The 12135-nt window shown below is 45.1% G+C and overlaps 1 pseudogene; it reads left to right on the forward strand.

Annotated features, from left to right (window-relative positions):
• The first annotated feature begins 10683 nt into the window (after positions 1-10683).
• Positions 10684-11596, forward strand: LOC143689966 (survival of motor neuron protein-like; annotated as a pseudogene).
• Positions 11597-12135: the final 539 nt, after the last annotated feature.

Here is a 12135-nt window from a genome sequence, read left to right on the forward strand (position 1 = left end):
TCAGTGCTCTTGCTTTAGGTTTAAGGTCCATAAAACCGCCTCCAATTGTAAGTTTCATAAGATATCTCCCTACATTTTCCTCTAACTGTTTTATGGTCTTAGACCCAATGTTTAGATCTTTGATCCATTTTGAGTTAACTTTTGTATAGGGTGTGAGATATGGGTCTTCTTTCATTCTTTTGCATATGGATATCCAGTTCTCTAGGCACCATTTATTGAAGAGACTGTTCTGTCCCAGGTGAGTTGGCTTGACTGCCTTATCAAAGATCAAATGTCCATAGATGAGAGGGTCTATATCTGAGCACTCTATTCGATTCCATTGGTCGATATATCTATCTTTATGCCAATACCATGCTGTTTTGACCACTGTGGCTTCATAATATGCCTTAAAGTCAGGCAGCGCGAGACCTCCAGCTTTGTTTTTTTTCCTCAAGATGTTTTTAGCAATTCGGGGCACCCTGCCCTTCCAGATAAATTTGCAAATTGGTTTTGCAAAGTTGTCGGGATTTTGATTGGGATTGCATTGAATCTGTAAATCAATTTAGGTAGGATTGACATCTTAACTATATTTAGTCTTCCAATCCATGAACACGGTATGCCCTTCCATCTATTTAGGACTTCTGTGATTTCTTTTAGCAGTTTTTTGTAGTTTTCCTTTATAGGTTTTTTGTCTCTTTAGTTAAATTTATTCCTAGGTATTTTATTCTTTTAGTTGCGATTGTAAATGGGATTCGTTTCTTGATTTCCCCCTCAGCTTGTTCATTACTAGTGTATAGAAATGCTACAGATTTTTGAATGTTGATCTTGTAACCTGCTACTTTGCTGTACTCATTTATTAGCTCTAGTAGTTTTGTTGTGGATTTTTCCGGGTTTTCAACGTATAGTATCATATCGTCTGCAAACAGTGATAGTTTTACTTCTTCCTTTCCAATTTTGATGCCTTGTATTTCTTTTTGTTGTCTAATTGCTCTGGCTAGAACCTCCAACACAATGTTGAATAATAGTGGTGATAGTGGACATCCTTGTCTTGTTCCTGATCTTAGGGGGAAAGTTTTCAATTTTTCCCCATTGAGGATGATATTAGCTGTGGGTTTTTCATATATTCCCTCTATCATTTTAAGGAAGTTCCCTTGTATTCCTATCTTTTGAAGTGTTTTCAACAGGAAAGGATGTTGAATCTTGTCGAATGCCTTCTCTGCATCAATTGAGATGATCATGTGATTTTTCTGCTTTGATTTGTTGATATGGTGTATTACATTAATTGATTTTCTTATGTTGAACCATCCTTGCATACCTGGGATGAATCCTACTTGGTCATGATGTATAATTCTTTTAATGTGTTGTTGGATACGATTTGCTAGAATTTTATTGAGGATTTTTGCATTTATGTTCATTAGAGAGATTGGTCTGTAGTTTTCTTTTTTTGTAATATCTTTGCCTGGTTTTGGTATGAGGGTGATGTTGACTTCATAGAATGAATTAGGTAGTTTTCCCTCCACTTCGATTTTTTTGAAGAGTTTGAGGAGAGTTGGTACTGATTCTTTCTGGAATGTTTGATAGAATTCACATACGAAGCCGTCTGGTCCTGGACTTTTCTTTTTAGGAAGCTTTTGAATGACTAATTCAATTTCTTTACTTGTGATTGGTTTGTTGAGGTCATCTATTTCTTCTTGAGTCAAAGTTGGTTGTTCATGTCTCTCCAGGAACCCGTCCATTTCATCTAAATTGTTGTATTTATTAGTGTAAAGTTGTTCATAGTATCCTGTTATTACCTCCTTTATTTCTGTGAGGTCAGTAGTTATGTCTCCTCTTCCATTTCTGATCTTATTTATTTGCATCCTCTCTCTTCTTCTTTTTGTCAATCTTGCTAAGGGCCCATCAATCTTATTGATTTTCTCATAGAAACAACTTCTGGTCTTATTGATTTTCTCTATTGTTTTCAATTTCATTTATTTCTGCTCTAATCTTTGTTATTTCTTTCCTTTTGCTTGCTTTGGGATTAGTTTGCTGTTCTTTCTCCAGTTCTTCCAAGTGGACAGTTAATCCCTGCATTTTTGCCTTTTCTTCTTTTCTGATATAGGCATTTAGGGCAATAAATTTCCCTCTTAGCACTGCCTTTGCTGTGTCCCATAAGTTTTGATATGTTGTGTTTTCATTTTCATTCACCTTGAGGTATTTACTAATTTCTCTTGCAATTTCTTCTTTGACCCACTCGTTGTTTAAGAGTGTGTTGTTGAGCCTCCACGTATTTGTGAATTTTCTGGCACTCCACCTATTATTGATTTCCAACCTCATTCCTTTATGATCCGAGAAAGTGTTGTGTATGATTTCAATCTTTTTAAATTTGTTAAGACTTGCTTTGTGACCCAGCATACGGTCTATCTTTGAGAATGATCCATGAGCACTTGAGAAAAAGGTGTATCCTGCTGTTGTGGGATGTAATGTCCTATAAATGTCTGTTAAGTCTAGCTCATTTATAGTAATATTCAGATTCTCTATTTCTTTATTGATCCTCTGTCTAGATGTTCTGTCCATTGATGAGAGTGGTGAATTGAAGTCTCCAACTATTATGGTATATGTGTCTATTTCCCTTTTCAGTGTTTGCAGTGTATTCCTCACGTATTTTGGGGCATTCTGGTTCGGTGCGTAAATATTTATGATTGTTATGTTTTCTTGTTTAATTGTTCCTTTTATTAGTATATAGTGTCCTTCTTTGTCTCTTTTAACTGTTTTACATTTGAAGTCTAATTTGTTGGATGTTAGTATAGCTACTCCTGCTCTTTTCTGGTTGTTATTTGCATGAAATATCTTTTCCCAACCTTTCACTTTCAACCTATGTTTATCTTTGGGTCTAAGATGTGTTTCCTGTAGACAGCATATAGAAGGATCCTGTTTTTTAATCCATTCTGCCAGTCTATGTCTTTTGATTGGGGAATTCAGTCCATTAACATTTAGTGTTATTATTGTTTGGATAATATTTTCCTCTACCATTTTTTGCCTTTTGTATTATATATATCATATCTGACTTTCCTTCTTTCTACACTCTTCTCCATACCTCTCTCTTCTGTCTTTTCGTATCTGACTCTAGTGCTCCCTTTAGTATTTCTTGCAGAGCTGGTCTCTTGGTCACAAATTCTCTCAGTGACTTTTTGTCTGAGAATGTTTTAATTTCTCCCTCATTTTTGAAGGACAATTTTGCTGGATATAGGAGTCTTGGTTGGCAGTTTTTCTCTTTTAGTAATTTAAATATATCATCCCACTGTCTTCTAGCTTCCATGGTTTCTGCTGAGAAATCTACACATAGTCTTATTGGGTTTCCCTTGTATGTGATGGATTGTTTTTCTCTTGCTGCTTTCAAGATCCTCTCTTTCTCTTTGACCTCTGACATTCTAACTAGTAAGTGTCTTGGAGAATGCCTATTTGGGTCTAATCTCTTTGGGGTGCACTGCACTTCTTGGATCTGTAATTTTAGGTCTTTCATAAGAGTTGGGAAATTTTCAGTGATAATTTCTTCCATTAGTTTTTCTCCTCCTTTTCCCTTCTCTTCTCCTTCTGGGACACCCACAACATGTATATTTGTGTGGTTCATATTGTCCTTGAGTTCCCTGATACCCTGTTCAAATTTTTCCATTCTTTTCCCGATAGTTTCTGTTTCTTTTTGGAATTCAGATGTTCCATCCTCCAAATCACTAATTCTATCTTCTGTCTCTTTAAATCTATCATTGTAGGTATCCATTGTTTTTTCCATCTTTTCTACTTTATCCTTCACTTCCATAAGTTCTGTGATTTGTTTTTCTATTTCTTCTTTTTGTTCAGCCCATGTTTTCTTCATGTCCTCCCTCAATTTATCGATTTCGTTTTTGAAGAGGTTTTCCATTTCTGTTTGTATATTCAGCATTAGTTGTCTCAGCTCCTGTATCTCATTTGAACTATTGGTTTGTCCCTTTGACTGGGCCATATTTTCAATTTTCTGAGTGTGATCCATTATCTTCTGCTGGCGTCTGGGCATTTAGTCAGATTTCCCTGGGTATTGGACCCAACAGGTTGAAAGATTTTTCTGTGAAATCTCTGGGTTCTGTTTTTCTTATCCTTCCCAGTAGGTGGCACTCGTGGCACACGTTTGTCTGTGGGTCCCACCAGTAAAAGGTGCTGTGGGTCCTTTAACTTTGGAAAACTCTTGCCGTGGCTTGGAAGAGTGCCAGCCGGCCCGGGGGTCTGAACGCGGGGAGGGTCGCCAGCCGCCGCAGCCCGGGAGAGCGCCCGTCCGAATTTCCTAGTTGGCCCGGGGCGCCAAGCGGGGCGGGAGGGCGCCAGCCGCTGTGGCCCGGGAGAGTGCACCGTTCCCAGCCGGACCGGGGAGTCACGTGTTTGGAAGGGACCCCCCCCAGTCACTGTTCTCCACGGCCTGGGGATTTCCGATCCAATTCTCTCAGTTGGTCCGGGGGGCCGCGCGTGGTGGGGGCGCCAGCCACCGCAGCTTGAGGGGACCGCCTGCCCAATTCTGCCAGCTGGCCCGGGAAGGAGGAGGGGAGGGACTCCGGCCGCTTGCCGCCCCGCCCGGGGAAGCTCGCACCCCTCAACGATCTCACCGGAGCGGGTTCTCCCAGCCAGTCAGCCGTTCCAGGATGGGGTACGCTGTCTTTTTTATCTCTGTCGTGGCTCCGGAAGCTGTTCTGTATCATTTCTACTCCCCTAGTAGCTGTTCTGGAGGAGGAAAGGTGAGGATGGCAAGGCTGTCGAGGACGGTGGCGGAGGAGCCGGTGAAGGCGGAAGAGGGCACGGTGGTGGTTGGAGAGCCGCTGGAGTAGGAGGAGAAAGGGAAGGATAAGATGGCAGATGGAGCGCCGCCGGAGCAGAAGGGGAAAGAGAAGGGCAAGATGGCGGCGGGAGCGCCGTCGGCGGAGAAAGAGGAAGAGGAGGGCTAGATGGCAGCGGGAGCGCCGGCAGAGAAAGAGGTAGAGGAGGGCTAGATGGCGGCGGGAGTGCCGGCGGAGAAAGAGGAAGAGGAGGGCTAGATGGCGGCGGAAGCGCCGGCGGAAAGGGGGAAGAGGAGGGCTAGATCGGGGCATTTGTTTTTGAAGTTATAACACTCTGTTTCACTAATGGTGCTATGGGGTGTGGCACTTTTAAAACATGACCCCAGATTCTTTGACACTCTCCCTACTGGAGTGGGAACCATTGTCACCTCCTCTTGAAACCAGGAGAGGGGGGTTTGTGACTGCTTCAACTAATGGAGCTCAGTGGGAACAATGCCACGTGGCTTTTGAGGTTAGGTCATAGAAGGCTATGCAGGTTTGGCCTGGGTTCCTTGGAATAACTGTCCTCTGGATGCTCCCTCTGTACATTCCCTCTTGGAACGCAGCCTAAATCACATGAGGAGGCCACATGGAGAAGCTACAGTTGACAGTTGCAGCTTGCGTCCACTCTTTGAATAATCCAGTCCAGGCACTAGACATATGAGTGAATGATTTCAGCCCCAGGCATCCGAGTGTCTCCCAGTCACGAGTCTAACCCCCACGGAAGCTCGAGGCGCCATCCCTGTTGCGCCCTTTCCAAAATCTCTGACCCACAGAATGTGTGCACACAATAAAATGGCTACACTTTTATGTCACCAAATTTGAGGTGATTTGAAGCATAACAATAGCTAACTGGAACGTAGGGTGACTGCTCAAGAAAGAGCCCCTTCTGTGGGATCCCCGCCAGGTCCAGCACTCTGGATTGTTGTGGGAGCAAGTCCTCATTAGAGATGGTCGCAGAGTGCACTGCACGAGCCCTGCTGGCTAGCTGGGCGACATGGGAAGTTCACGGGAAGTTCATGGGAGGTAGAACAGGACACAGTCCATGCCCCTTGGTGTGTGCCCTCCCTCCACCCCATCTCAGGCTCCGTGTCTTCACCCATTTCTAGAAGAAATCCAATTACTCCCAGTGTTCCGTGACTTTTTTAAAAAGACCTTAATGGCATTTAGTTGGGGAGGAGAAACACCCCGACGTTGTTCTCACTGGTCTTCCCAATCTCACCTTCTCTCTTCCTTCTCCCTTCCAGCCTCTTCCCCCTCCCCATCCCTGACTCTTCTCCCTTTATAATGCAGAATAGCTTGCCTGTGAAATCACATCACAGCCCATCACCCAAACCTTGGGCATCTGAGCTCACACTCTAAGCAGGCTTACCAAGGCATCTCCTCACAGATCCAGGCCACCACCATGAAGAGAATAAGGAGGTCTCCCTGCGGCTGAAGGTGTGAACAATATCCATTCCTCTCAGGTGGAGTGAAGATTCTAGAACAGGCAGATCTAGAGACTGCCTCTGAGCCCCCAGGCAGGGTTGTTCCTGTCTCCAAGCCTTCTGTAGAACAGGGAGAGTCTTAAACTCCCTTGCAGGGCTGCTGTGAGGGTCAGGTGAGGAGTGAAGAGCCCAAGGCACAGGGACTGGCCCACAGTGGGAGCAGCTCCTCTCCTTACTGGAACTGTTGATAGTGAAATCACCTCAGGGGAAGACCAGGCAGCTGAACACAAAGCCCAGCTGTCTGTGGGGTGGCTTCTGGGAGGAGAGGCCATGGCATTTGATGGTAGCTCCTGGGATTCGCTGGGCATATTAGTTAGGATATAGATTTTCCTATCGCGCCAGAGGCTCAAAATTACAGCAGTTTAAATAAGGTTGAAGCATAGTTTTCTTTTGCAACAGTATGAGCCCTCCGGGACTAAACTAGCAGCTCCACAGTGTCAGGGTCTCTGCTTTTTTATATCTTGTTGTCCCACAAGCTAGAGGGCGAGCTTGACCCAAGCTAGCCTGCCACCCCATCTGTGTTCCAGCCAGCAGGAAGGGGAAGAGGCAAGCAGAGGGGTGTGACCCTGACCTGGAAGTTGAACCTGTCACTTCCGCTCGCACCCCATTGACCAGCACTTAGTCACATGACCACACCCAGCTGCAAGGGGTGCTGGGAAATACCGTGGGCAGCCACGTGCCCACCTACAAATGAGGGCTCTATTACTTCTACAGAAGGGAGCGGGGGAGATAGTAGGGGACAAAAGAAATGCCTGCCACACCAGATAAGAGGCTGTTGGACAGGGCTTGACCATCCATCCCTCCACACTTTCCAATTCACCTCAGCTGTTGAGGGCAACAGACCAGGGCCTGGGTTACAGAGATGGAAGGACTTGGCCTTGTCCTCAAGGAGCTCCCTGTTTCCTAACAAACAAAAGCCAGTGGAGAGTGTTTGGGGCAGGAGTTTGAGGGGCTATTCTGTCCAGACAGTCTCCAGGTACTCTGAGTTCTGGCCCTGAGGGGACCGCCCTGCCCTGGAAGACTCTGTCCTTGGATCATATTAGATCATATTCTCTCCTGGAGGACTTTCTGTCCCAAGGGTTGGCAGGTGCCAGGCCCCAGCTTTGGTCAACAGTCACATGCAAATGTGCTTTCCTTTCGTGGCAAAAATGGTTTTTCTGGACATAGTCACATCACTCAGCGTACCCTATATCAAGGCCCATGTGAACAATTTTTATTAGAATTTATTACAAGGGCAAAGCTCTGTCCCCACAGAGAAAACAGTCTGCTTCCTGCAGATAGCAATGGGTCAGATTTCCTCTTCCGCCCTGGCTGCCTTGAAGCCTGAGGACGGCATCTGTTGCCATGACACCGGCCAGCCTTTGCCGATCTCTGTTTTCTGCCGGCCTCGCGTTTTTGTTCTATGTGTCGGTCTTACTGTTACGGCTTTGATATATGTTGCCTCCCACCTTCACTCTGGAGAGAAGCAGACTCTCATTAACGATAAAATGGAAAACGAGGGGCCCCTAAGTGGGAAGGAAACGAAACTGGCGGCCATGAAGGGTTGGCATTGCCACCATTCTGGGAACGTCTCCGTTGGCTCGAGTTTCCCAGCAGCTCGGGCAGAAAGGGAGGGATTATGAGACCGAGACTGAGACCGCCGTCGGAGAGAAGGAAGTAGAACAAGGTGAGAGAAGCAGAGCAGCAAGCCCTGAGCAGGCGGGAGGGGCTCTGCAGGAGCAGTTCAGGGCATGGATGGGAAACCTGGGTGCAAATTCCAGCTCTGTTACTCAAAAGCCATGTGTCCTGGGGCCAGTCACACAACCTCTCTGCGCATCAGTATAGCCACAGAAGCCTCCACATGGGTGGTTGGGGGGCGGGGGGATTAGATGTTTTAATTAGTGCATGTAAAGGTTTTGAGCCTAGCACTTTGTAAGTGCTCGTTAAGTGAGAGCTTTCATTATTTTCCTCATGGATGGTGTAGGTGGGGGAGGAACGAGGGAGGGGCAAAGTGGGAGCAGAGTGGAGATGGATGGGGGGGACGAGGAGCAAGCATCGTGGAGGCCACTCCAAGCTAGGAGTGCACCCAAAAAGCTGTGAAGGTGAGCGTGGGTGGAATAAGCACTGATGCAAAACCACCTGCTGTGTTCTCTAATTGGGAAGGAGGAGATTGGGATTCACTGGAATGATGGAGGAACTCAGGGTGGTAGTGCAGCTGCTTTGCACAAATATGTCAAAGGTTATCATCACTGTGAGCGGAGGTGCACCCTTGGCTGTTTTCTTATTTTTGGAGGGTGGGGGGCTGGGGGGTGCATTTGCCGGTAATCACACCTGCGTCTCGGCATGGCAGGTGAGTATTCTACCAGTGAACCACCCCTGCACCACATGGCGATTTTCTTCATTCCTGGGAGGAAGCTCATAGATGGGCTTTTCCTGGCTCTCTCTGGCCTTGACAGGCTGGGGCCCGGTCAGCAGCTTGATGCAAATCTCCTAGAGACCTGGACTGAACCATCAGCTGCACCATTCCCAGATTTTTGGCCCCCAAAACCGTAAGGGACTAAATGTTTTTGTTTTAGGCTAAGTTTTGGGATCATTTGTTACATAGCAATAGATAACAATACAGGGGGCAAATGGGAGTCGGGTGATAAGGTGTACTAGCCTAGGACTAGCTTAAAAAGGATCCACTGGCAAAAGACAGGAGGTCTGGAGGTGAACACAGAATTGAAGAGTACCACTCAGGGTAATTTAGAGAATACAAAGAGAAGGAGGGAAAATAATGTATAAATTTGACAAATAAAATAAAAAAGATAAGATGGTGGAATCAAGAAACGCCTTTTCAGTAATAACATTGACTGTTAACAGCCTAAATTTACCAATTAAAAGATAGATTGGCAGAATGGATTAAGAAACATAATCCAGCTATATGCTGCTTATAAGAGACTCATTTTAAGACACAAGGATACAAATAGATTGAAAATGAAAGGCTGGAAAAAGATCTTCCACGCAAGTTGTAACCAAAAGAAAGCAGGAGAAGCTATACTAATATCAGATGGTAGCCCATGAAAAACTCTGGGATCTATCCTGTGATCACTTTTGAAGAGTGCTTTGAAAACTATTGCTTTCTTTTTTTCTTTTTCTTTTTAACTATTGCTTTTTTATTTCTTTGCTTTGTATGTATGTTATACTATACAATAAAAAAGTTAAAAATAAATAAATAAATAAATAAATAAATAAATAACAACAACAATAAAAAGGACCCGCTGGTTCAATGCACACACCTTATGGCTATTTCCTTGATCCCCAAATGTATCACTGGGATTGGCATACTTCAATGCCCTTCATAGTGGGGAAAGCCAAGCGCTTTGGAAAAGCCTCTAACCTGCTGTCCACCCCCATCCCCAGCCAAGAGAGTCATCTGGGGTGAGTAGTGGCTAGTGCCATCCGTCAGGAGACACGGTAGTGGCCCTGTCTTGTCTTCCTATAATTCACCAGTTTGGTCTCTGCAGAAACCAGATGGAACCTGGAGGATGAAAGTAGACTACCACAATCTCGGCCAAGTAGGAGCGCCAGTTGCAACTGCTTTGCTGGACGTGGCTTCTTTGCTAGAGTAGATCGACACAGCCTCGGATGCGTAGCATGTAACCGTTGATTTGGCAGATGCATTCTTCTCTATCCCAATTAGAAAAGAGGATCAGAAAGGAGTTCACTTTTGGACTGGGCAGTAATACAATTTGCAGCTTCACTCCAGGGTGATGTCAAACTTCCTGCTCCCTGTCATATTATAGTTAGAGGACGTCGGGACTGTCCAGACACCTGCAGAGCATCACAGTAACCCATGACATCAGTAATATTATGCGAATAGGGACAGATGAGCAGGCAATGGTTAGCGCCCGGGAGACTTTGGCAGGTCACATGTGCTCCTGAGGGAGGTGTGGTAGTTAGATTCAGTTATCAGCTTGGCCAGGTGAAGGCACCTAGTTCTGTTGCTGCGGACATGAGCCAATGGTACATGAACCTCATCTGTTGCTAATTACATCTGCAGTCGGCTAGGAGGCATGTCTGCTGCAATGAATGTCGTTTGACTTAATTGGCTGGTGCTAAATGAGAGAGCACAACATAGCATAGCCCAAGCAGCTCGGCATTCCTCATCTCAGCACTTACAGCTCAGCCCAGGCCTTTGGAGATGCAGAAAGAAGTCACCCCGGGGAAAGTTGTTGGAACCCAGGGGCCTGGTGAGAAGGCCAGCAGAGACCATCCTGTGCCTTCCCACGTAAGAAAGAACCTCAGTGGAAAGTTAGCTGCCTTTCCTCTGAAGAACTAACAAAATAAATCCCCTTTTATTAAAAGCCAATCCGGCCTGGGTGGCGGAAGTCGTCCGTCGCGGTCGGATCCTGTCGCCGCCGTCCCGCCCGAGGCTGGCCATGGCGATGGACTGCAGAGGCGCTCTAGGCGGCGCCATCCTGGAGCAGCAGGACTCGGTGCTGTTCCTCCGGAGCACGGGGCAGAGTGATGATTCTGACATTTGGGATGATACAGCATTGATAAAAGCCTATGATAAAGCTGTGGCTTCATTTAAGCATGCTCTGAAGAACGGTGACATTTCTGAAGCTTCAGACAAACCAAAAGGCACACCTAAAAGAAAACCTGTTAAGAAGAATAAAAGCCAAAAAAAGAACACCACAACTCCAGTGAAACAGTAGAAAGTTGGTGACAAATGTTCTGCCATTTGGTCAGAAGATGGCTGCATTTATCCAGCTACCATTGCGTCAGTCGATTTCAAGAAAGAAACCTGCATTGTGGTTTACACTGGGTATGGAAATAGAGAGGAGCAAAATCTGTCTGATTTACTTTTCCCGACCTTTGAAGGAGTTAATAATGTAGAACAGAATGCTCGGGAGAATGAAAATGAGAGTCAGCTTTCAACAGATGAAAGTGAAAACTCCTCTAGGTCTCCTGGAAATAAATCAAACAACGTAAAGTCAAAAGCTACTCCATGGAACTCTTTTCTGCCTCCACCTCCGCCCATGCCAGGATCAGGACTGGGGCCAGGAAAGTCTGGCCTAAAATTCAGTGGCCCACCCCCCCCCACCCCCACCCCCGTTCCTATCATGCTGGCTGCCTCCACTTCCTTCTGGACCATCAGTCATTCATTCCCCCTCCACCTCCCACATGTCCAGAGTCTCTGGATGATGCTGATGCTTTGGGAAGCATGTTAATCTCTTGGTACATGAGTGGCTATCATACTGGCTACTACCTGGGTTTCAAACAAAATAAAAAAGAAGGAAGATGCTCGCATTTCAATTAGGAGTAAGTCTGCATCACTGTGCAAATGAATCTCACGTTTGTGCCTGTTTTGTGGTTTGCAGAAAACAAATGTTTAAAATTGAAATGTTAAAGTTAATATAATAACAATATTAAAAACATTTTGGTGCCAAAACTGTTAGATGAAAAGTTGATCCTCATCCCCATTATAGTTTTCTCGTAGTGCCAAAATATCATCTCACCTTATACTTACGCTCTGTGGAGAAAACAGAAAACATATCTTTAAGAGATTCCTAGAATCAGTGATGAAGTTTTACATCACGTTTTAGTTAGACAACTAGATGTGCTTTCTGATTTGTGATGCAATATGAAGTACAGTGCATTAAAAGTGCTGTGATCAAAAACGATTAACTAGACTTCAATCAAGCATTTAGATATAATTTTCCCATTTATTGGGAACACAGGGGAGAGAGGAATTAGTTAAATGATGTCACAAAAGAGAAAATGAGATAAACCAGAATATGGAGTTGTTGCAGAAAATAACTGGTCTCATTTCTTCAAAAAATCAGTGTCGTGAAAGAAAAAAGGTGGTGGAGTAGGTAACTATTCTA

Source organism: Tamandua tetradactyla, chromosome 7 (assembly GCF_023851605.1).
Source record: "Tamandua tetradactyla isolate mTamTet1 chromosome 7, mTamTet1.pri, whole genome shotgun sequence".
Taxonomy (NCBI): Eukaryota; Metazoa; Chordata; class Mammalia; order Pilosa; family Myrmecophagidae; genus Tamandua; species Tamandua tetradactyla.